Genomic DNA, 26,276 nt, shown 5'->3' with positions numbered 1-26,276 from the left:
TCCGTACCCCCATCCTCACTACGCACACACAATCCTCTCTCTCTCCGCTTGCATCTTTTACACCGCTCTCAGTCCTCAAAGCCGTCAGTGTATGAGGATGCCGCCGAAGCGCCTCATCGGAGGGAGTGGCGACGCCGGGGCTGTTAAAGCACCGGAGCATGGCATGGAGATGGAGACAGAGGTTGCCGTCACCACCGGCGAGTTATCGCTGCACCCTGACGTCGTCGACGACGTCGAGCTTCCACAGCCGGAGGTGGAGTTCCACACCGACTCTGACGACCACTCCGGCGACGACTCCGACGACCACTCCGGCGACAACTCCGACAACGATAGACAGCTGGTTAGTTATCTATACCCATTATTTGTCAAATAGATCATAGGGTTTCTCTGGTTACTCCTGCCTCCCCCTTTTTGGAATAGAAATCCTATGGTTATGTTCTCCCAATCCATGAAATCTGAGTTTCATTAGATCCGTGTCGTGTATTGATTATTTGAATGGTACAGGTGATAAGTGATTAGTTGTTTCATCTGTGCAAATGATTTCTGCTAGTAATTCGACTAGGGTTAGTGTTCGTGCTAATAATTCCTAGCCAAGGCTTGATAATTGATTTTCAATGACCTACATATGTTTGTGCCATTATTTTCTTCAAGATTGGTATGTACATAGACGCCCGCGCTTAAAAATCGAACCATAATCTCTGGATATGTATAAATAAATAGCCATAAATTCCTAATCCTACTTCACGGCATGTAATCATTGATTTGATGCCAAATTCATTTTACTATTTGTATAGGTGCTGTCTGACGATGTGAACAGCGAGGATGAAGATGTCCAGAGGAGGTACAACAGGCAAATCCCGAGGGAGCTTTATGCGGGAATGCATAACAGGCATATTAGGACCTGGAATGGCGGCTATGTATGCCCATTTTGCAACCAGAAGCTTCATGGTGTGTATCTAAGTGTTCTAGAGCATGCAAGAGGACGGGCCGTTGGCTCCTTCAACCAGAAGTATTCTCGCAGGGTGGCGCATGGCGCGTACGCAGTGTACCTAGAGAAGCTTCAGGATCATGTCGGCCTGTGAGATGAGATGTGGGATGGATGGAACTATATATGTACGCTTGAGTATGCTTAATAATGTTGAACTATGTACTACTTATGGTTGAACTATGCTTATCTACGTGTGCACTTATTATCTATGTCTAAGTATGTTAAATACTTTGCCAATTTTTGGTAAAAATTACAACGGGGGACCAATAAACCAAGACGGGGGTAGTACGTCAATCACACATGGTTCCCAAAATTGGAACTGTGTGCAATGACTTTCATTTTGCCTATTGCGTCAATCACACACGGTTCGCTCTAGCAAACCGTGGCCCCCAAAATTCTTTGTGGGACAGAAAACCCTCACCACCCAATTCAAAAAAGAAAAAAGAAAACGCTCACCATCCCCACATCACAAAAACCCTCACCCCGCCCGCCACCCCCTCGGCCCCTCCGGTACGTTCCCCATTCACACCTGCACAAGCTCCTCCGCGTCTATGCCATGGCACCGCCTATCGCGGCGATAAACACTTAGCTCGCCGACTGCTGCCGCCGCCAGGCTGCCGGCAAAGCCCACCGCATTTTTCCACTTCCGCTTACCGCCGCCTATCGTCATCGACTTTCTCGATGCTGCTCGCGGTCGACCCAGCTTCGCTCGGTTCGGGAATCTGCCGTACAGAGGGTTCTCTCTCATGGATGACAAGGTAACTAGTTTAACGGGATATTATCTCATCTCTTATCCTAGTTCATCTGCCTCCTCTAATCACCCGGCAGAAATCGCCGTGAATTCATTTTTATTCGAGCTGATTTGAGGGTTTTCTTTCATTCATAGAATGTACAGTGCGCCGACACTTCAGTACTTTGCGACTGCCACCAGAGATTCCATCTCTCCGTACCAGATAACTTGAGCACGCGCGCGGTATGTTCAGTCTCACTCTAAATCAGTTGGCATGGCCTACTTTCCTGAACATATTCTAAACATTGCTACATTTGGATAAAAGGTGCCACATGCACCATATATGTCAAAGGGGATTTTCCCCTCTTCTTTCTATATTATGCAAATTAATGATGTATTATTCTTTCGATTACTCTCATTTTCCATGACATCATGTTTACCCTATCTGTTTAATTATAGATTTTTGTCGTTCGATTTCAACTGCTGTACAGTTCTTTCAATTTGGGGCCATATTTGCATGTTACCATATTTTCTTTAACAATCCTACCATTTTCTGCAGAACATCCCTCGCTATGCAACAGATTATGTAGTGCACAAATTTTCCCTTTACATAGATCAAGGCTCCACGGATGTCATACTGCACACAAACCATGGATTTACAATCGTTGCTACTATAAGACTTGGTGAACGTGGTGACTCCTATTTTGGCACTGGCTTTTGGAATGAAATTGCAAAGTTTTATGTACTGAAAGCTGGCACTAAAATTGCACTGCACATAAAAGGGCCTGGTCATGAGATATATGCTAACTTCCTCGACAAAATCATCTGTCCAGACTTTGTTCGAAGTAAGTTTTCTTTTCAACTATCTGCATATGTTGACTTACCCCGCAATGTCAAATGAATTGTGTAGTATTTAAGCAACCAATCGTTATTCCCTTTCTTACTATATTCCTACCTAATAACTTCTAGTTACCAATACACTTTTCTATTGCCCTGTTTTAACTAAATATTCCATGTACTCCCATTTCTATCAGAAAGGGCTGATGACAAGGAGACTCTGGAGGTGGAGAACGAGGCTGCCAACAAGCAGAGGCGGGGCGAGCTAGAACTGCAAGCGACTCCAGCAGGCCTAGACATAATCAGCAGCCTCCCCGATGATATGTCGAGAGTCATCATCTCCCTCGTCCCAATCAAATATGGGGCGTAGATAACCCTCCTTTCCCGGTGGTGGCGCCCCCTATGGAACTCCAGCCCTCTCGACCTCATCGACACCCACGAGCTCTGCCATGGCTATTGCAAAAGCTTGGATGCATTCTCCAAGATCCTCGGCAGTCACCTTGGCCCAACCAATGGCCTTAGAATGGGCAAGTTCCGTTCCAACGGCAAGGACTGAGCCAAGTTGACAACTGGTTCCGATCCCCCGCCCTAGATCAGCTCGAGGAGCTCACTTTTGATGATGGGCATATGCTGTCGCTGCCAACGTCTGCACTCCGCCTCGCGCCCATGCTGCGTGTCGCCAAGTTCAGGAATTGCCATTTCCCGCCCCTTAATGACGCGCCCGCTCTTATTCTACCACGACTGAAGCACCTCGAGCTTGTCGCCGTCTGCCTCACAAAGGGTGACATGGAGCGCCTGCTCCATGGCTATACTGCACTCGAGTACCTTCATCTGCAGGCGATCAATGGGTTGAGTACCTTCCACATCACCTCCATGACTCTCCCGACTATTTATGTGTGTTGCTGGTGCGGCAGGAAGACATCACAAGATGTGTACCACGGTATGGTCATCTAGGACACACCTGCAATTGAGAGATTACTTGTAGTTGATCAAGAAGGTCCAACAAGAATGAATGTCATTTCTGCACCAAAATCGACAGTGGTGGGCTACTCGTCTAACAAATGCTCTGAACTTGTTATTGGATCCACACCCGTTCAGGTACAACAGCTTCCTTCTACCTCTCCTTCTACAAATTAACATTATTTCTAATTTTGAAGATGTTTGTTCGTCTGTCATTCAGAAAATGATTTCGACAAGCTTGACCCTGAAACTACGCACAGTGAAGGTCTTGGCACTAGAATCTATCGGGCCCGACCTAGAGCAAGTTATCAGTTTCCTGAGATGCTTTCCGTGCCTAGAGAAGCTATATATCGATGTGATGTTCCTTTCCTGTTAAATGTTAACCATAAGGGAGTTCAATTTGTGACACCTTTTTCCAAGTTTACAATGACAATGTACTACAATTTCTGAAGGTTCTTTTGGACGATTTGAGTACATAGATGTCCCCCCGTATTGGTTGCTTGATCCATATTGTTACAATCAATAAGCATTTCTCCTTTGGATTCATCTGTACTAGTTTTCTTAGGGAACTTTTCATCCACTCCAACCTCTTGTGAACAAGGCTACATTTTTCAAGAATGTAATCAAATGCCCATGTTAATCATGTCAGATCGAAGATGGCATGTTAGTGCATTTTACAAATCCTGCAAACCAAATAGCTAGGCCTGTAGTAATGTTCAAAACTACATGTAGGCACTAACACATTTTCTTCTTTTGCAGATAAGATTAGGCCTAGTGGTGGATAATGTGATACAATATAACAATCACGTCAAATGCCTAGATCTGCATCTCTCAGAAATTACTTTGAACTCCTACCGAGGGAGCTTACGGGAGATTATATTTGCCAGGTTCTTTGTTCTTAGAGCAAGGGTGCTGAAGGAAATGAGGTTTGCCCTACATTTATTTCGCAAAAATGGATGGTTTGTTGATCAGCGCCGACACCTGCGGCAGAATGGAGTAGGCTCCAAAAATGCTGAATTTCTTTTTGGAACTTCAGATGACAGAGTAACTGGAAGTCATCGTGTCAACCCCATACATGACTTCTCAGTGGCTAACCCCTTTGCGAAAATTGTGAGGTTTCGAAGCCAGAATTAGAAGCGGTGATATTAGTTTGAACCTCTTTGATATCCATGTTCAGCGGATCATCGCGAGCGTTTGCAGCTGATGAGCTGAATTTCATTTCTAATATTAGTTTGAACCTTTTAATCTTTGAATTTGAGCCATATAACTCTGGAATTTGAACCTTATAACATTTTAAGCTTTTGTGGTACAATCCTTGAAGTGGCATCGCATGAGACTCGTATATTTCTAGCAGTATTTTGACCTTAATATGAAATGGTCTTAGATTTTATTAACCATTCTCGAATCAGCTTACCTTGTTGATCTCACATCACACGATCTGTATAGCTAACTCGACTGCGATCTTCGACATTATTGCACACAGTTGGTTTCTTCCACCGTGTGCACTGTAGAGCACAAAATTAATTATCGCACTCGAGTGTCCATCATCACCCTTCTGTGTAACTTTGACCTCATCACCCAAGGGTAAATATGACCGAAGTCATTCCACACACTTCGTTTTTACAAAGCTTTTTGCCAATAAACGCCCACGATTTGTCCCTCTTCTAGCCGACGCATGGCCAAACTAGCCGGGAGGGAAGCTTGTGCGGTAAACAGCATGATAACGCAGGAACAGGCTCACCGATGATACATTTGGCGCCTCTTCATGCCCACGCGTGCGGTTTGGTGTTGTCAAGCGTGCATTGGAATCCTCCGCTATGAACGCCGTGACAAGACGTGACAATTATAGGCCGGCCGGCCCCCATTTATTACAGTGGCCATTTAACCTACCCTTGTGTATCTTCAACCTTTCGATCGCGCCCCACCATTGCAAGAAGCACACCCACCACAAGAAATTCTTAGAGGGTATCCTACGCGGCTCCAATGGCGCTTTGAGTGGCTGCCAACGACGAGCAGCAGTTCACCATGCGTGCCGTGGTGGACACTCACAAAAGGTTCATGGACCTCTCAATGGTGTACACCAACGACCCGGTCTGGGTGGAGCACTCCATCCACATCATGGAGCTGTTGCTTGCCGCAGAGAAGTACAAGGTGGTCGGGTTCGACCTCGAGTACACCCGCGCTCGTGCCGGGTCTCGTCCTAAGGTCGTCGTCGCCACCACGTCCTCATCTACCACTACTGCCTGGCCACAAGGCCTTGCGAGCGTTTTGCCAGATTTGTCAACAACCCCCACTATATGTTCGCTACGGTGGACATCACCAACGATGTAAAGGCGCTCAAGAATTCGGGCATCGCCTGCCAGAATCTTGTCAACATCCAGGGCCAATACAAGATGTGGGGCAGCAAAGAGCATGAGAAGGACTCACTGGTTCACCTCACTGAGGCCATCATCAACCCCTACTATAGAGACATGAAGGATTCGTGCAACAAGGACAAGTGTGCCTGGCACTCGGCCTGGATGGAGAAACTCGACAAAGCTCACGTCGTGTACGCGGCCAAGGAGGCGTACACGAGCTACGACATGTATAGGCGAATCGTTGACATGAGGAAGTGCCTCCTTCCCCAAAATGGCCAGGGATCCAGTCGGAAGCAGAGCAATGGCAAGCGTCGTCGCAACAATAAGTAGATGATTAGATCCTCATTTCTCCTACTTTAGTCTGCATGTAATTGCTTTCTTTGGTGTGTGGAAATGTTATGTTTGTAGTCACTTGTGTAATTGTATGCCTAATTTGGTTATGCAATGCTGTCTTTTTAAGAATATATGTTGATGCTGTGTAGACAGAGCATAGATGTTGTGCGGACAAAGAAAATCACATCGCACACGGACTAAACAATGGAACCCGTCGGTGCTGCTTTCATCAATCACTCACAATTGTATACCAGCAATCGTTTGCTCAGAACACACAGGGCTTGTTAGCAGCAATCGTCTGTGTTGTTATTGGTCTTTGCACATGTTTCGGATTACAGACCTGTCTGCCGCGTATCACACACATCTTGTTAAGTTGAACCGTTTCTGTTCTCATGACTCAACCCAAACAGTTCATCCGAGTGAACCGCATGCCCTACATCGCACACACCTTTGATCTGGCTGACCGTTTCTTTTGTGCTGCCTAACCAAAAACAGTTCATCCGAGTGAACCGTATGCTGTACATCGCACACACCTTCATTTGGCTGCCTGTTTATTTTGTTCCTCCTCATCACAAATGGTTAATTGAGATGAATCGTATGCCCTCAATCGCACATGCAACTAAAATCTGAACCGTGTTTGATGCACCCGTCATCGCAAATGTTTTGCACCCTTTTTGACGGGTTTTTTACACCACCGTTTGCGATTATGGCATTGCACACAGTTTCGTCGAAGGGTCTTTAATCATAGTGTCGCGTTAGCAACATCCTGCAGTAGTGCCCCCACATAGATGCTACGACGGGTGTTCCATCCTCCGCACTGTAACCCTTAGCCGACATCTCGGTGCCCGGAGGCGGTAGTGTAGGAGGGTGATGTCTACTATGCAACTTTATTCTGTTAGATGTTGTTGGGCCTCCAAGTGCAGAGTTTTGTAGGACAGTACCAAATTTCCCTCAAGTGGATGACCTAAGGTTTATCAATCCATGGGAGGCGTAGATGGTCCCTCTCAAGCAACCATGCAACCACATAACAAAGAGTCACTTGTGTCTCCAACACACCCAATACAATGGTAAATTGTATAGGTTCACTAGTTCGGCAAAGAGATGGTGATACAAGTATAATATGGATGGTAGATATAGGTTTTTGTAATCTGAAAATATAAAAACAGCAAGGTAACTAGTAGTAAAAGTGAGCAAAAACGGTATTGCAATGCTTCGAAACAAGGCCTAGGGTTCATACTTTCACTAGTGCAAGTTCTCTCAACAATGATAACATAATTAGATCATATAACGATCCCTCAATGTGCAACAAAGAGTCACTCCAAAGTCACTAATAGAGGAGAATAAACGAAGAGATTATTGTAGGGTATGAAACCACCTCAAAGTTATTCTTTCTGATCGATCTATTGGGCTATTCCTATAAGTGTCAGAAACAGCCGTAGAGTTCATACTAAAATAACACCTTAATACACACATCAACCAAAACCCTAATGTCACCTAGATACTCCAATGTCACCACAAGTATCCGTGGGTTTGATTATACAGTATGCATCACACAATCTAAGATTCATATATTCGAACCAACACAAAGAACTTCAAAAAGTGCCCCAAACTTTCTACCGGTGAGTCAAGACGAAAACGTGTGCCAACCCCTATGCATAAGTTCACAAGGTCACATAACCCGCAACTTGATCACCAAAACATACATCAAGTAGATCACGTGAATATCCCATTGTCACCACAGATAAGCACATGCAAGACATGCATCAAGTGTTGTCAAATCCTTAAAGACTCAATCCGATAAGATAACTTCAAAGGGGAAACTCAATCCATTACAAGAAGATGGAGGGGAGACACATCATAAGATCCAACTATAATAGCAAAGCTCGCGATACATCAAGATCGTGCCAAATCAAGATTATGAGAGACAGAGAGATCAAACACATAGCTACTAGTACATACCCTCAGTCCCGAGGGTGAACTACTCCCTCCTCGTCATGGACAGTGCCGGGATGATGAAGACGGCTACCAATGATGGTTTCCCCCTCCGGCAGGGTGTCGGAACAGGCCCCAATTGGTTTTTGGTGGCTATAGAGGCTTGTGGCGGCGGAACTCTCAATCTAGGTTCAGTTCTGGAGGTTTGGGGATATATAAGAGGTGTTGGCATCGAGAACAAGTCAGGGGCCCACAAGGGGCCCACAAGGTCGGAGGGCACGCCCTCCACCCTTGTGGAGGCCTCGTGGCTCTTCTGGCCCAACTCTTTTTCTTTGGGGGCTTCTTCTGGTCCAAAAACAATCGTCATGAAGTTTCAGGTCAATTGGACTCCGTTTGATATTCCTTTCGTGCGAAACTCAAAAACAAGGAAAAACAAAAACTGGCACTGGGCTCTAGGTTAATAGGTTAGTCCCAAAAATCATATAAAATAGCATATAAATGCATATAAAACATCCAAGATAGATAATATAATAGCATGGAACAATCAAAAATTATAGATATGTTGGAGACGTATCAAGCATCCCCAAGCTTAATTCATGCTCGTCCTCGAGTAGGTAAATGATAAAAACAGAATTTTTGATGTGGAATGCTACCTAACATATTTATCAATGTAATCTTCTTTATTGTGGCATGAATATTCAGATATATATGATTCAAAACAAAAGTTTAATATTGATATAAAATCAATAATACTTCAAGCATACTAACAAGATAATTATGTCTTCTCAAAATAACATGGCCAAAGAAAGCTTATCCCTACAAAATCATATAGTTTGTCTATGCTCCATCTTCATCACACAAAATATTCAAATCATGCACAACCCTGATGACAATCCAAGCAATTGTTTCAGACTTTTGATGTTCTCAAACCTTTTCAACTTTCACGCATAACATGAGCGTGAGCCATGGACATAGCACTATAGGTGGAATAGTATATGGTGGTTGTGGAGAAGACAAAAAGAGGGAGATAGTCTCACATCAACTAGGTGTATCAACGGGCTATGGAGATGCCCACAAATAGATATCAATGTGAGTGAGTAGGGATTTCCATGCAATGGATGCACTAGAGCTATAAGTGTATGAAAGCTCAAAAAGAAAACTAAGTGGGTGTGCATCCAACTTGCTTGCTCATGAAGACCTAGGGCAATTTGAGGAAGCCCATCGTTGGAATATACAAGCCAAGTTCTATAATGAAAAAATCCCACTAGTATATGAAAGTGACAACATAGGAGATTCTCTATCATGAAGATCATGGTGCTACTTTGAAGCACAAGTGTGGTAAACGGATAGTAGCATTGCCCCTTCTATCTTTTTCTCTCATTTTTTTGTTTTGTTTTTTGGGCCTTTGATACGACAATTTTGCATCATGTTTAATTACTGTTATTTATATTTCTTATCCATAATAATGCTTTTTGGAGTAATTCTAATACCTTTTCTCTCATAATTTGCAAGGTACACACCAAGAGGGAGAATTCCGGCAGCTGGAAATCTGGGCCTGAAAAAGCTATGTCAGGCTACCTATTCTGCACAACTCCAAATAAGCTGAAACTTCACGGGGAATTTTATGGAATATATAAGAATTATTGGAGCAAATAACTACCAAAGGGGGCCACAAGGTGGGCACAACCCACCTGAGCGCGCCAGGGCCCCCTGGCGCGCCCCGGGGGTTCTGGCCTCCTTGGCCCACCTCCAATGCCCATCTTTTGGTATATAAGTCATATTGACATGGAAAAAAATAAGAGGAGGAATTTCAGGATGAAGTGCTACCGCCTCGAGGCGGAACTTGGGCAGGAGCACTTTTGCCCTCCGATGGAGCGATTCCGCCGGAGGAACTTCCCTCCCGGAGGGGGAAATCATCGTCATCATCATCACCAAAAACTCTCCCATCTTGGGGAGGGAAATCTCCATCAACATCTTCAACAACACCATTTTTTCTCAAATCCTACTTCATCTCTTGTGTTCAATCTTGTTACGGGAACTATAGATTGGTACTTGTGGGTGACTAGTAGTGTTGATTACATCTTGTAGTTGATTACTATATGGTTTATTTGGTAGAAGATTATATGTTCAGATCCAATATGCTATTTAATACCCTCTGATCTTGAGCATGATTATTATTTGTGAGTAGTTACCTTTGTTCTTGAGGTCACGGGAGAAATCATGTTGCAAGTAATCATGTGAATTTGATATGTGTTCAATATTTTTATAGTATGTATGTTGTGATTCCCTTAGTGGTATTATGTGAACGTCGACTACATGACACTTCACCGTATTTGGGCCCTAAGGGAATGCATTGTGTAGTAGCAATTAGATAATGGGTTGTGAGAGTGACAGAATCTTGAACCCCAGTTTATGCGCTATTCTGTAAGGGACCAATTGGATCCAAAAGTTTATTGCTATGGTTAGAATTTGTTCTTAATACTTTTCTCGTAGTTACAGATGCTTGCAGGATGGTTAATCATAAGTAGGAGGTTTGTTCAAGAAAGAAAAGCACCTAAGCACTGGTTGATACGTCTCCAACGTATCTATAATTTTTGATTGCTCCATGCTATATTATCTACTGTTTTGGACTATATTGGGCTTTATTTTCCACTTTTATATTATTTTTGGGACTAACCTATTAACCGGAGGCCCAACCCAGAATTGCTGTTTTTTTGCCTATTTCAGTGTTTCGGAGAAACAGAATATCAAACGGAGTCCAAACAGAATAAAATCTTCGGAAACGTGATTTTCTCATCAGATAAGATCCAAGAGACTTCGACCCCCCATCAAGAAAGCACGAGGTGGTCACGAGGGTGGGGGCCGCGCCCCCCTAGGGCGCTCCCCCTTGCCTCGTGGGCCCCTCGGAGGTCCACTGACGTACTTCTTCCTCCTATATATATCCACGTACCCCCAAACAATCGAGGACGGAGTCAAAACCTAATTCCACCGCCGCAACTTTCTGTATCCACGAGATCCCATCTTGGGGCCTGTTCCGGAGCTCCGCCAGAGCGGGCATCGATCATGGAGGGCTTCTACATCATCATCCAAGCCTCTCCGATGAAGTGTGAGTAGTTTACTTCAGACCTACGGGTCCATAGCTAGTAGCTAGATGGCTTCTTCTCTTTGTTTGGATCTCAATACAATGTTCTCCCCCTCTCTTGTGGAGATCTATTCGATGTAATCTTCTTTTTGTGGTGTGTTTGTTGAGACTGATGAATTGTGGGTTTATGATCCAGTTTATCTATGAATAATATTCGAATCTTCTGTGAATTCTTTTATGTATGATTGGTTATCTTTGCAAGTCTCTTCGAATTATCAGTTTGGTTTGGCCTACTAGATTGGTTGTTCTTGCCATGGGAGAAGTGCTTAGCTTTGGGTTCGATCTTGCGGTGTCCTTTCCCAGTGACAGAAGGGGCAGCAAGGCACATATTGTATCGTTGCCATCGAGGATAACAAGATGGTTTTTTTTTATCATATTGCATGAAACTATCCCTCTACATCATGTCATCTTGCTTAAGGCGTTACTCTGTTTTTAACTTAATACTCTAGATGCATGCTGGATAGCGGTCGATGAGTGGAGTAATAGTAGTAGATGCAGAATCGTTTCGGTCTACTTGTCTCGGACGTGATGCCTATATACATGATCATACCTAGATATTCTCATAACTATGCTCAATTATGTCAATTGCTCAACAGTAATTTGTTCACCCACCGTAGAATACTTATGCTCTTGAGAGAAGCCACTAGTGAAACCTATGGCCCCCGGGTCTCTTTCTTATCATATCAATCTCCATCACTTTATTATTGCTTTGCTTTTACTTTTTACTTTACATCTTTATACCAAAAATACCAAAAATATTATTTATCATATCTCTATCAGATCTCACTATCGTAAGTGACCGTGAAGGGATTGACAACCCCTAAGCGCGTTGGTTGCGTTGAGCTATTGTTTTGTGTAGGTACAAGGGACTTGAAGCGTAGCCTCCTACTGGATTGATACATTGGTTCTCAAAAACTGAGGGAAATACTTACGCTACTTTGCTGCATCATCCTCTCCTCTTCGGGGAAATCCAACACAGTGCTCCAGAGGTAGCAATAAGAATTTCTGGCGCCGTTGCTGGGGAGTCTACGCAAAAGTCAACATACCAAGTACCCATCACAATCCCTATCTCCCGCATTACATTATTTGCCATTTGCCTCTCGTTTTCCTCTCCCCCACTTCACCGTTGTTGTTTTATTCGCCCTCTCTCTCTCTATCCTCCCTCTCTATTTGCCTCTTTTTTCCCATTTGCTTTTTGTCTGCTCGTGTGTTAGTTTGTTTGCTTGTTGTTATGTCAAGTCCTTTACCTTCCGCCTCTATGTCTGAAATTGGGGAAATTATTGTCGATATGGACAATAATAATATCATGAAAATTTTTGATGCTCCTACTAAAGAATATACCATCTTTCATACAAAAAATTCCATATTGGTAGTGGTAATATTATTGGAAAAGGAGTTATTCAAGATTGCTTTACTTGTGCCGGTGCTTTACCTTCTATGGGTAGTTCTATCCTTCACAGAACTAGTAGTCTTGCGGATTCCACTATTAAGAAACCTATGGGAAGAATTAATGATATTCTTATTGTTGCAAATAGGAATTATGTGCCCGTAGATTTTATCGTTCTTGATGTAGATTGCAATCCTTCTTGATATAGATTGCAATCCTTCTTGCCCTATTATTCTTGGTAGACCTTTCCTTAGAACGGTTGGTGCAATTATTGATATGAAGGAAGGGAATATTAGATTTCAATTTCCGTTAAAAAGGGCATGGAACACTTTCCTAGAAAGAAAATAAAATTACCATATGAATCTATCATGAGAGCCACTTATGGATTGCCTACCAAAGATGGCAATACCTAGATCTATTCTTGCTTGTTATGCCTAGCTAGGGGCGTTAAACGATAGCGCTTGTTGGGAGGCAACCCAATTTTATTTTTATTCCTTGATTTTTGTTTAGTAATAAGTAATTTATCTAGCCTCTGTTTTGGTTGTGTTTTTTGTGCTTAAATTAGTGTTTGTGCCAAGTAGAACCGTTGGGAAGACTTGGGGAAAGTCTTGTTGAACTTGCTGTAAAAAATAGAAACTTTAGCGCTCACGAGAACTGCTGTCTTTTTTATTTGGATAGTGCTATTTAGTTAATTCTTTTTACAGATGATTAATAGATAAATTCCTCACGTCCAACAATTTATCTTCTATATCTAAATAGGAGCCACCCACTAGCTAATTTTCCTGGCTTCTCGCGCAGCCACGTCACCCGAATTATTATTAGCCATTGGATCAACTATGAATGCAATCAGATGTCTACACTAACGCTCGCTGCGTTCCCGTATCGGCTTCCAGCGCTTGGGTTGTACAAAGCCACTTCACATGGCTGCCTGAGTCGAGTAGCGCTGGTGCGCTACCTTACACATGGACACATGGCCCGGTTCAATATTTGGTATGTGGGTTGTATAGCCCGTACAGCCCATGGGCTTTAGCTGCGGCATTATTTGGCTGACACCTGACAGTCATCTTCTCCGTCGTGACTCTCATCGCCGCCGCTATCTCTTCCGTTGCCTCGACCTAAGCTCTTCCAGGCGCAATTGCACATGGAACTGCAGCGTTGACCGCCCTCATTACCTTGCCCTCCGTTACCGGAAGAAAAAGCTACATTAAATTGTGCGCCACCGCCCCTGCACCTCGCATCTACAAACCAGTGTGTGCTAGATCCTCCCACACAATCATGCGTTTGCCTCTTTCCGATGCAACCCTGGGCGCGGTTCGGGACGTGGTTCCGTTGCCAAACACCCACATCATCGAGGAAGACACACCGTTGTGCAAGCCGTTGCTCTGCTCTAGACCATCTCCCGCATGCCAGCTGGTCTGCCTAGCCTCACATCACATCCGATGCCTCTCTGATTGGGGGAAGACAGGGACGGGCTGCCGCCATTGCTGAACACACAAAAACCTAGATTGTCGAACAGCGCACACCCGTTGAGGCATCCGCACGTCGTCGCTATGCTCCCACGACCGCCATCGGCGGCAATTAGAGGTGGGGAATCCGACTCAATCAAACAAGACTTCAACAGACTCCACCATTGGGACTAGCACATCAGCTTATTAGGTCAGCACCTCCGCGCTTACATTCGAGTAACATCATTGAACTATTTCTGTGTGGTCGGTCGTTCTGATTCTACCTTTCCAGTCACTTCCTAGTCCCTACTTTGCAGGCTGCAACATGTGTTCATCCGCTTCACATGCGTCAGATACTCTCGTGTCCAGACTATCAGCTCCGTGTGCTCCCTTATGCCCACATGGATTTCATGGAGATGCTCTTTCACTTGGACAAAAGGTATGTAGCAGATATCAGTTTAGACTATACATCTGATTTTGATTACTAATATGCGTCTCTGAATTTCTCATGCGTTTTCAGCAATGGAGATGCTCTTTCACGTGGACCTAAGGCAGCATAAATAATTTAGATTATACAGTGTGCCTTTGTAAACATTTGGCTTACACAAGTGGTTCATTGCTATTTGCTAATATATGTCTCTGAATTTTGTAGCAGAGGGATTATTTTGCAAGCAGTCCATGCAGTCAACATGGCTACCCATTCATTATTTGTTTATGAGACCCCATAACTGAATTAATACTTTTTCTTACTGATTTGTTGGAGATTCTATGTGCAATTTTGGTGTTAAATGTAACTACTCGATGCTTTAGGAAACGTCGTGCTTCGCAGCTGAAACACGGTTCAGTTAGTTTTACTTAGTTTTGTGATAATACTTACATATAATATATGCATGATTGTTGTTATTAATTCAATTCCATGTGGTGTGAAAATATGCATTTGCAAACTTAAACACAATCATTTTTTGGCTAGTGCAGTTTCCAAGTTAATTGTTGTGATTAGCTATGTCGATTCCAATTTTGTAAATGAACTCTATAAAAAAAACTTTCACAATGACAAGGATGATATTTCACCTAGAGTGCATAGGGATCAGGACTGGAATACATGTAGATACATTAGTTTGAGCGTCAACTAATATCAGATGGAGGAAGTAGGTCTTATACATATGGTTTATTTTGTGCTTTTAATTATTGTCATTAGTTGTATCAACTCCAAGTTTCTAACCAAATTTTATTTTCTTTATAGATAACTGAAAACTTTCAATTGACGAGAATGAGTTTTGATCTGAAGTTCCAAGGATCAGGAGCTGTATCAATGAGACACATTTCACGAGTATTTCAACCACTTTGTTTAACTGGATTCTTAGTGTCGTTTCCTATGTATATGAGGCTTATGTGTGGGATTCATTTTGCGTCTGCAGCAATCCAGGAGGCACCTAGAATATACTTTCATTTATATTACCGTTGCTCAATATTCTACAATGTTTTGTCTCTAATTCTATGAATATGAATCTACGCATTTCAGGCCCGCAGCAACGCGCGGGGTATCACCTAGTTTTAGAATTTTTGGGGTTCCATATTTTGTGCTAGCTACAGATTACTACAGACTGTTCTGTTTTTGACAGATTCTGTTTTTCCTGTGTTGTTTGCTTATTTTGATGAATCTATGGCTAGTAAAATAGTTTATAATCCATAGAGAAGTTGGAATAAAGTAGGTATAACACCAATATAAATAAAGAATGAGTTCATTACAGTACCTTGAAGTGGTCTTTTGTTTTCTTTCGCTAACGGAGCTCACGAGATTTTCTACTTTAAGTTTTGTGTTGTGAAGTTTTCAAGTTTTGGGTAAAGATTTGATGGATTATGGAACAAGGGGTGGCAAGAGCCTAAGCTTGGGGATGCCCATGGCACCCCCAAGATAACTAAGGACACCTAAAAGCCAAAGCTTGGGGATGCCCCGGAAGGCATCCCCTCTTTCGTCTACTTCTATCGCTAACTTTACTTGGAGCTATATTTTTATTCACCACATGATATGTGTTTTGCTTGGAGCGTCTTTTATGATTTGAGTCTTTGCTTGTTAGTCTACCACAATCGTCCTTGCTGTACACACCTTTTGAGAGAGCCATACATAATTTGGAATTTGATAGAATACTCTATGTGCTTCACTTACATCTTTTGAGCTTTATAATTTTGCTCTATGTGCCTCACTTATATCTTTTGAGCTTTATAGTTTTGCTCTAGTGCTTCACTTATATCTTTTAGAGCACGGTGGTGGATTTGTTTTATAGGAACTATTGTTATCTCATGCTTCACTTAGAGTATTTTGAGAGAGTCTTAATAGCATGGTAATTTGCTTAAAATCTTAATATGCTTGGTATGCAAGATTAATAATAAAACTTTCTTATGAGTGTGTTGAATACTAAGAAAAGTTTGATGATTGATGATTGTTTTGAGATATGGTGGTAATAATATCAAAGTCATGCTAGTTGAGTAGTTGTGAAATTGAGAAATACTTGTGTTGAAGTTTGTAAGTCCCGTAGCATGCACGTATGGTAAACGTTATGCAACAAATTTGAAACATGAGGTGTTATTTGATTGTCTTCCTTATGAGTGGCAGTCGGGGACGAGCGATGGTCTTTTCCTACCAATCTATCCTTCTAGGAGCATGCGCGTAGTGCCGAGGTTTTTGATGACTTGTAGATTTTTGCAATAAGTATGTGAGTTCTTTATGACTAATGTTGAGTCCATGGATTATACGCACTCTCACCCTTCCATCCTTGCTAGCCTCTTCGGTACCGTGCATTGCCCTTTCTCACATTGAGAGTTGGCGCAAACTTCGTCGGTGCATCCAAACCCCGTGATATGATACACTCTTTCACACATAAACCTCCTTATATCTTCCTCAAAACAGCCACCATACCTACCTATCATGGCATTTCCATAGCCATTCCGAGATATATTGCCATGCAACTTTCCACCGTTCCATTTATTATGAAACGCATCATCATTGTCATATTGCTTTGCATGATCATGTAGTTGACATCGTATTTGTGGCAAAGCCACCGTTCATAATTCTTTCATACATGTCACTCTTGATTCATTGCGTATCCCGGTACACCACCGGAGGCATTCATATAGAGTCATCTTGTTCTAGTATCGAGTTGTAACCATTGAGTTGTAAATAAATATAAGTGTGATGATCATCATTATTAGAGCATTGTCCCAAGTGAGGAATAAAAAAAAGAGAAAGGCCATAAAAAAGAGAAGGCCCAAAAAAAAGAGAAAGGCCATAAAAAAAGAAAAGGCCCCAACAAATGAGAGAAAAAGAGAGAAGGGACAATGTTACTATCCTTTTACCACACTTGTGCTTCAAAGTAGCACCATGATCTTCATAGTAGAGAGTCTCTCATGTTATCACTTTCATGTACTAGTGGGAATTTTTCATTATAGAACTTGGCTTGTATATTCCAACAAAGGGCCTCCTCAAGTGCCCTATGTCTTCATGAGCAAGCAAGTTGGATGCACACCCACTAGTTTCTTTTGTTGAGCTTTCATACATTTATAGCTCTAGTGCATCCGTTGCATGGCAATCCCTACTCCTTGCATTAACATCAATCAGTGGGCATCTCCATAGCCCATTGATTAGCCTCGTTGATGTGAGACTTTCTCCCTTTTTGTATTCTCCACATAACCCCCCTCACTATATTCTATTCCACCCATAGTGCTATATCCATGGCTCGCGCTCATGTATTGCGTGAAAGTTTATAGGTTTGAGATTACTAAAGTATGAAACAATTGCTTGGCTTGTCATCGGGGTTGTGCATGATGAGAGCATTCTTGTGTGACAAAAATGAAACATGACTAAACTATATGATTTTGTAGGAATGAACTTTCTTTGGCCATGTTATTTTGAGAAGACATAATTGCTTAGTTAGTATTCTTGAAGTATTATCATTTTTATGTCAATATGAACTTTTGTCTTGAATCTCTCAGATCTGAATATTCATACCACAATTAAGAAGAATTACATTAAAATTATGCCAAGTAGCACTCCGCATCAAAAATTCTTTTTTTATCATTTACCTACTCGAGGACGAGCAGGAATTAAGCTTGGGGATGCTTGATACGTCTCCAACGTATCTATAATTTTTGATTGCTCCATGCTATATTATCTACTGTTTTGGACTATATTGGGCTTTATTTTCCACTTTTATATTATTTTTGGGACTAACCTATTAACCGGAGGCCCTGCCCAGAATTGCTGTTTTTTTTGCCTATCTCAGTGTTTCGGAGAAACAGAATATCAAACGGAGTCCAAACGGAATAAAATCTTCGGAAACGTGATTTTCTCATCAGATTAGATCCAGGAGACTTGGACCCCCCATCAAGAGAGCCACGAGGTGGTCACGAGGGTGGGGGGCGCACCCCCCTAGGGCGCCCCTGCCTCGTGGCCCCCTCGGAGCTCCACCGACGTACTTCTTCCTCCTATATATATATCCACGTACCCCCAAACGATCGGGGACGGAGCCAAAAACCTAATTCCACCACCGCAACTTTCTGTATCCACGAGATCCCATCTCGGGGCCTGTTCCGGAGCTCCGCCGGAGCGGGCATCGATCACGGAGGGCTTCTACATCATCATCCAAGCCTCTCCGATGAAGTGTGAGTAGTTTACTTCAGACCTACGGGTCCATAGCTAGTTGCTAGATGCTTCTTCTCTCTTTTTGGATCTCAATACAATGTTCTCCCCCTCTCTTGTGGAGATCTATTCAATGTAATCTTCTTTTTGCGGTGTGTTTGTTGAGACCGATGAATTGTGGGTTTATGATCCAGTTTATCTATGAATAATATTTGAATCTTCTCTGAATTCTTTTATGTATGATTGGTTATCTTTGCAAGTCTCTTCGAATTATCAGTTTGGTTTGGCCTACTAGATTGGTTGTTCTTGCCATGGGAGAAGTGCTTAGCTTTGGGTTCGATCTTGCGGTGTCCTTTCCCAGTGACAGAAGGGGCAGCAAGGCACGTATTGTATCGTTGCCATCGAGGATAACAAGATGGTTTTTTTTATCATATTGCATGAAGCTATCCCTCTGCATCATGTCATCTTGCTTAAGGCGTTACTCTATTTTTAACATAATACTCTAGATGCATGCTGGATAGCGGTCGATGAGTGGAGTAATAGTAGTAGATGCAGAATCGTTTCGGTCTACTTGTCTCGGACGTGATGCCTGTATACATGATCATACCTAGATATTCTCATAACTATGCTCAATTCTGTCAATTGCTCAACAGTAATTTGTTCACCCACCGTAGAATACTTATGCTCTTGAGAGAAGCCACTAGTGAAACCTATGGCCCACGGGTCTCTTTCTTATCATATCAATCTCCATCACTTTATTATTGCTTTGCTTTTACTTTTTGCTTTGCATATTTATACCAAAAATACCAAAAATATTATTTATCATATCTCTATCAGATCTCACTTTCGTAAGTGACCGTGAAGGGATTGACAACCCCTAAGCGCATTGGTTGCGTTGAGCTATTGTTTTGTGTAGGTACAAGGGACTTGAAGTGTAGCCTCCTACTGGATTGATACCTTGGTTAGGGAAATACTTACGCTACTTTGTTGCATCATCCTCTCCTCTTCGGGGAAATCCAACGTAGTGCTCAAGAGGTAGCACTGGTCCACCCAGATATCAAATTATCAAAGTAACGAACGTGAATTAAACCAACATGATGAAAGTGACTAGATGAAATTCCCATGTACCCTCAAGAATGCTTTGCTTATCATAAGAGACCGTTTTGTCTTGTCCTTTGCCTCAAAAGGATTGGGCTACCTTGCTGCACTTTTGTTACTATTATCGTTACTTGCTTGTTACAAATTATCTTGCTATCAAACTACTCTGCTACTTACAATTTCAGCACTTGAAGACATTACCTTACTGGAAACTACTTGTCATTTCCTACTGCTCCTCGTTGGGTTCGACACTCTTACTTATCAAAAAGAGCTACAATTTATCTCCTATACTTGTGGGTCATCAAGGCTATTTTCTGGCGCCGTTGCCGGGGAGTGAAGCGCCTTTGGTAAGTGGAATTCGGTAAGAAAACATTTATATAGTGTGCTGAAATTTATTGTCACTTGTTACTATGGAAAACAATCCTCTGAGGGGTTTGTTCGGGGTAACTTCACCTCGTCCAGAACCACAATTAGCTACCCCTCAACCTAATGCACCTACTGAAAATATTGAATATGAAATTCTTTCAGGTATGATAGAGCAACTGCTAGCTAATCCTTATGCAGGAGATGGAACCGATCATCCTGATATGCACTTGATATATGTAGAACAAATTTGTGGATTGTTTAAGCTTGCAGGTTTACCTAGAGATAAAGTTATGAAGAAGGTTTTCCCTTTATCTTTGAAGGAAAAAGCATTGGCATGGTATAGGCTATGCGATGATATTAGATCATGGAATTGGAATCATTTGAAATTGGAGTTCCACCAAAAAATTTATCCTATGCATCTAGTTCATCATGATCGGAATTATATTTATAATTTTTGGCCTCGTGGAGAAAGTATCACTCTAGCTTGGGGGAGGCTTAAGTTAATGTTATATTCATGCCCCAATCATGAGCTCTCAAGAGAAATTATTATCCAGAATTTTTATGCTCGGCTTTCTCCTAATGATCAAACCATGCTTGATACTTCTTGTGCTGGTTCCTTTATGAAGAAGACTATTGAATTCCGGTGGGATATTTTGGAAAGAATTAAACGCAACTCTGAAGATTGGGAACTCGACAAAGGTAAAGAGTCAGTAGTATGATTGTGTTAAATCTTTTATGGATACCGATGCTTTTCAAAAGTTTAGCAGTAAATATGGACTTGACTCTGAGATAGTAGCCTCCTTTTGTGAATCATTTGCTACTAATGTTGAACTCCCTAAAGAGAAGTGGTTTAAATATCACCCACCTATTAAATAAGAAATTAAAGAACCGGTACCAGTTAAAGAAGAAACTATACTTTATAATGTTGATCCAGTTGTTCCTTCTGCTTATATGAAAAACCACCTTTCCCTGTTAGGATAAAGGAACATGCTAAAGTCTCAATTGTGGTCAACAAAATCTATATTAGAACACCTAAACCTGATGAACAAATTAAATTTGAACCTAGTATTGCTATGGTTAAAGATCTCTTAGAAGAAGATATGGATGGGCATGTTATTTACTTCTGTGAAGAAGCTGCTAGAATTGCCAAACCTGATAAGAAAGATAAACATAGACCCGTAGTTGGCATGCCTGTCATCTCAGTTAAAATAGGATATAACTGTTATCATGGTTTACGTGACATGGGTACTAGTGTGAGTGCTATTCCTTACACTTTATATCAAGAAATTATGAAAGACATAGCACCTGCAGAGTTAGAAGACATAGATGTTACTATTAAACTGGCTAACAGAGACACCATATCACATTTGGGATTGTTAGAGATGTTGAAGTCTTCTGTGGGAAAAATAAAATACCCTACTGATTTTCTTGTTCTTGGTTCCCCACAAGATGACTTTCGTCCCATTATATTTGGTAGACCTTTCCTGAATACAGTTAATGCTAAGATAGACCGCAAGAAAAAAAACTGTTGGTGTTAGCTTTGCTGATGAGTCTCCTGAGTTTAATTTTTCCAAGTTTAGTAGAAATCTTCATGAAAAAGAATTGCCTAGTAAGGATGAATTAATTGGTCTTGCTTCTATTGTTGTACCACCTAATGATCCTTTAGAACAATATTTGCTAGACCATGAGAATGATTTTCATATGATGAAAGAAATGAAATAGATAAAATTTTCTTTGAACAACGTCCTCTACTTAAACACAATTTGCCTATTGAAACTCTGGGAGGTCCTCCTCGACCTAAAAGTGACCCTATGTTTGAATTAAAACAATTGCCAGACACTTTGAATTATGCTTATCTTGATGAAAATAAGATATATCCTGTTATTATTAGTGCTAACCTTTCAGAACATGAAGAAGAAAGATTATTGAAAGTTCTAAGGAAGCACCGAGCTGCTATTGGATATACTCTTGATGATTTAAAGGGCATTAGTCCCACTCTATGTCAGCATAAAATTAATATGGAACCTGATGCTAAACCCGTTGTTGATCACCAACATCAGTTAAATCCGAAGATGAAAGAAGTGGTAAGAACTGAAATATTAAAGCTTTTGGAAGCAGGTATAATCTCCCCAATAGCTAATAGTAGATGGGTAAGTCACGTTCATTGTGTTCCTAAGAAAGGAGGTATAACTGTTGTTCCTCAAGATAAGAATGAACTTATTCGACAAAGAATTGTCACAGGCTATAGAATGGTAATTGATTTTAGAAAATTAAACAAAGCAACTAGAAAATATCATTACACTTTGCCTTTTATTGATCAAATGCTTGAAAGATTATCTAAGCCCACACATTTTTGCTTCCTTGATGGATATTCTGGTTTTTCACAAATACCTGTTTCTCAACCTGATCAAGAAAAGACCACTTTTACTTGTCCCTTTGGAACCTATGCTTATAGACGTATGCCTTTTGGTTTGTGTAATGCACCTTCTACATTTCAAAGATGTATGACTGCTATATTCTCTGACTTTTGTGAAAAGATTGTTGAGGTTTTCATGGATGCCTTTTCTGTTTATGGGAAGTCTTTTGATGATTGTTTAAGAAATCTTGATCGAGTTTTGTAGAGATGTGAACAAACAAATCTTGTCTTGAATTGGGAGAAGTGCCACTTTATGGTTAATGAAGGCTTTGTCTTGGGTCATAAAATTTCTGAAAGAAGTATTGAAGTGGATCAAGCTAAGGTTGATGTAATTGAGAAAATGCCATGTCCTAAAGATATAAAAGGTATTCGTAGTTTCTTAGGTTATGCTGGTTTCTATAGGAGATTTATCAAAGACTTTTCAAAAATTTCTAGGCCTCTTACTAGTCTCTTGCAGAAGGATACTCCTTTTGTTTTTGATGATGATTGTTTAGAAGCCTTTGAAACACTTAAGAAAGCCTTAATTTCTGCACCTATTCAACCACCTGATTGGAAATTACCTTTTGAAATTATGTGTGATGCTAGTGATTATGCTGTTGGTGCTATTCTAGGACAAAGAGTTGATAAGAAACTCAATGTTATTCATTGTGCTAGTAAAACTCTAGACAGTGCTCAAAGAAACTATGCTACTACTGAAAAGGAATTCTTAGCAGTTGTGTTTGCTTGTGATAAATTTAGACCTTATATTGTTGATTCCAAAGTAACTGTTCACACAGACCATGCTGCTATTAAATATCTTGTGGAAAAGAAAGATGCTAAACCTAGACTTATTCGATGGGTTCTCTTGTTACAAGAATTTGATTTACATATCATTGATAGAAAAGGAGTTGAGAACCCAGTTGATGATAATTTGTCTAGGCTTGAAAATGTGCTTGATGACCCACTACCTATTGATGATAGTTTCCCTGATGAGAAGTTAGCTGCAATAAATGTTTCTCATAGTACTCCTTGGTATGTTGATTATGCTAATTACATTGTTGCTAAATATTTACCACCTAACTTTACATACCAACAAAAGAAAAAATTCTTCTATGATTTAAGACATTAATTTTGGGATGACCCACCTCTTTATAAAGAAGGAGTAGATAGTATTATTAGATGTTGTGTACCTGAGCATGAACAGGGCAAATCCTACAAAAATGTCACTCCGAGGCTTATGGAGGGCATCATGCTGGAGATGGAACTGCTCACAAGGTATTGCAATCTGGATTTTATTGGCCTACTCTCTTCAAGGATGCCCGTAAGTTCATCTTATCTTGTGATGAATGTCAAAGAATAGGTAATATCGGTAAGCATCAAGAAATGCCTATGAATTATTCACTTGCTGTTGAACCATTTGATGTTTGGGGATTTGATTACATGGGACCTTTTCCTTCATCTAATGGGTATACACATATTTTGGTTGCTATTGATTATGTTACTAAATGGGTAGAATCTATTCCAACTAGTAGGGCTGATCACAACACCTCTATTAAAATGCTTAAGGAAGTTATTTTCCCAAGGTTTGGAGTCCCTAGATATTTAATGACTGATGGTGGTTCACACTTTATTCTTGGTGCTTTCCATAAAATGCTTGCCAAGTATGATGTTATCCATATAATTGCATACTGTTATCATCCTCAGTCTAGTGGTCAAGTTGAACTTAACAATAAAGAAATAAAATTAATTTTGCAAAAGACTATCAATAGGTCCAGGAAGAATTGGTCTAATAAATTAGATGATGCACTTTGGGCTTATAGAACAACTTATAAAAATTCTATGGGTATGTCTCCTTATAAAATGGTTTATGGAAAAGCATGTCATTTCCCTCTTGAGTTAGAACATAAAGCATATTCGGCAATCAAAGAACTCAATTATGATTTCAAACTTGCTGGTGAAAAGAGGTTATTTGATATTAGCTCATTAGATGAATGGAGAACCGAAGCTTATGAAAATGAAAAATATTTAAAGAAAAAGTAAAAAGATGGCATGACAAAAGAATTCAAAAGCGTGAGTTTAAAGTCGGAGAATATGTTCTTTTGTACAACCCTCATTTCAGATTCTTTATAGTTAAAGTCCTCTCAAAATGGGAAGGCCCATACGTCATCGAGGATATTTACCCGCCTGGAGCCATCAAAATAAATAATTCCGAAGGTACTAACCCGAAGGTTGTCAATGGGTAACAAATAAAGCATTATATCTCAGGTACGCATATTAATATTTAAATTAATATTATCCAAACCATGACACCGGAAGAACACATAAAAGAGTCCTTTCGGAACACTCCAGAATTGTGAAAATAAGGAGGTATGTGATATGGTAAGTAAACGGACTCCGAAAAATCCGCAAACATATTTTTTATCAGTTTTGGAATATTTTAGAATTTTGGAAATAAAGAAACTTCTAGGAAGCGTCCCCTGGTGGGCACAAGACACCAGGGCACGCCAGGCACCTGGGCGTGCCCACCTGGGACACCTTCCGTACTCTGTTTTTTTACCACATACTTGTCCTCGAAGATAAAAAATCTATATATACTTCCCGAACCTGTTGATCACCGTATCATAGAGAAATCCTCTGTTCTCTTTTCTTGCTGTTTTCTGTCAAATCTGTTGGGCCAGGCATCATGTCTTCTTCTTCCTCCACCAACATGGAAGAGGATGCTTGGTTGATGAGCTGAAGAGGGAAGAGCCCGCGGGATCTGTCGGAGGAGATGAGAGCAAGGAGGTTACAGTAGACCAGCCTCCGGTCTTCGAACAAGCATTGCCAACTGACGAGGAGGAGGAAGACATCCTTAAACCTTACCTTACTCATCTTACTCCTTCTGAGATTGAAGCCTTTCGCATCATTGAAATAGTTCGCATACAAAATAAGTATCTCACTCGTGATAATATTCTGTATCAAGAGCACATCACCCACCTCGGGAGCGTCATCCGTTGATTGGAGAATCTTCTAATCCTTAAAGACAAGATCGCTTCTTCACCACCACCTTCATCATCTTCACCACCAAAGGAGAACTGAGTATCAGGTATGGGCACTCCCCTTGGCTTCCGCCAAGCTTGGGGGAGATTTCTCGGTATCGTATCATCCCACTATCTTTTTACTTTCACTTATTTTAGTTCGATCCTTTTGCTTTAGATGAATAAAAGTTTAGTTTGATCCTTTCTTCTTTGAGAGTTTGCTTAGTGATCTATGCTTGTAATCGTGTGCAAGTTGTATAATAAAGTTTAGTATGAGCTTTGCTTTTTTTCTACTTTCATGTTGCAAATAAAGAAAAGAAATAAGAAATGAAACAAATAAAAGATAGGAAATAAATAAAGAAAATATTATATACTAATCCTATGGTAGGTGATGGCACCACATAAGGAAAAGTATAGCTAGAAAATTTTATTAGAGATTGACAAACATAGCATTAGTCAATGATGCAACTCATGAAAGAATTAATAAGTGAAGAGAAGATTCACATATAAATATACTATCCTAGAACTCTTTTGTGATTGTGAGCCCTCATCAAAATATTATATGCCAAAATTGTTAACGTTGGACAAGGAAAACAACCTAATGATTTATGTTTGTTCATATTCACACAGAAGTCATATTGTCATAGATCCTT

The 26,276-nt window shown here is 41.0% G+C and overlaps 1 pseudogene; it reads left to right on the top strand.

Moving 5' to 3' along the window:
- The window catches only part of LOC123061444 (uncharacterized), a 126,264-nt pseudogene extending 102,814 nt beyond the window's left edge, over nt 1–23,450 (top strand).
- Nucleotides 23,451–26,276: the final 2,826 nt, after the last annotated feature.

This window comes from Triticum aestivum, chromosome 3A, assembly GCF_018294505.1.
Source record: "Triticum aestivum cultivar Chinese Spring chromosome 3A, IWGSC CS RefSeq v2.1, whole genome shotgun sequence".
NCBI classification, from domain to species: Eukaryota; Viridiplantae; Streptophyta; class Magnoliopsida; order Poales; family Poaceae; genus Triticum; species Triticum aestivum.
This window is presented reverse-complemented; position numbering and strand designations above follow the sequence as displayed.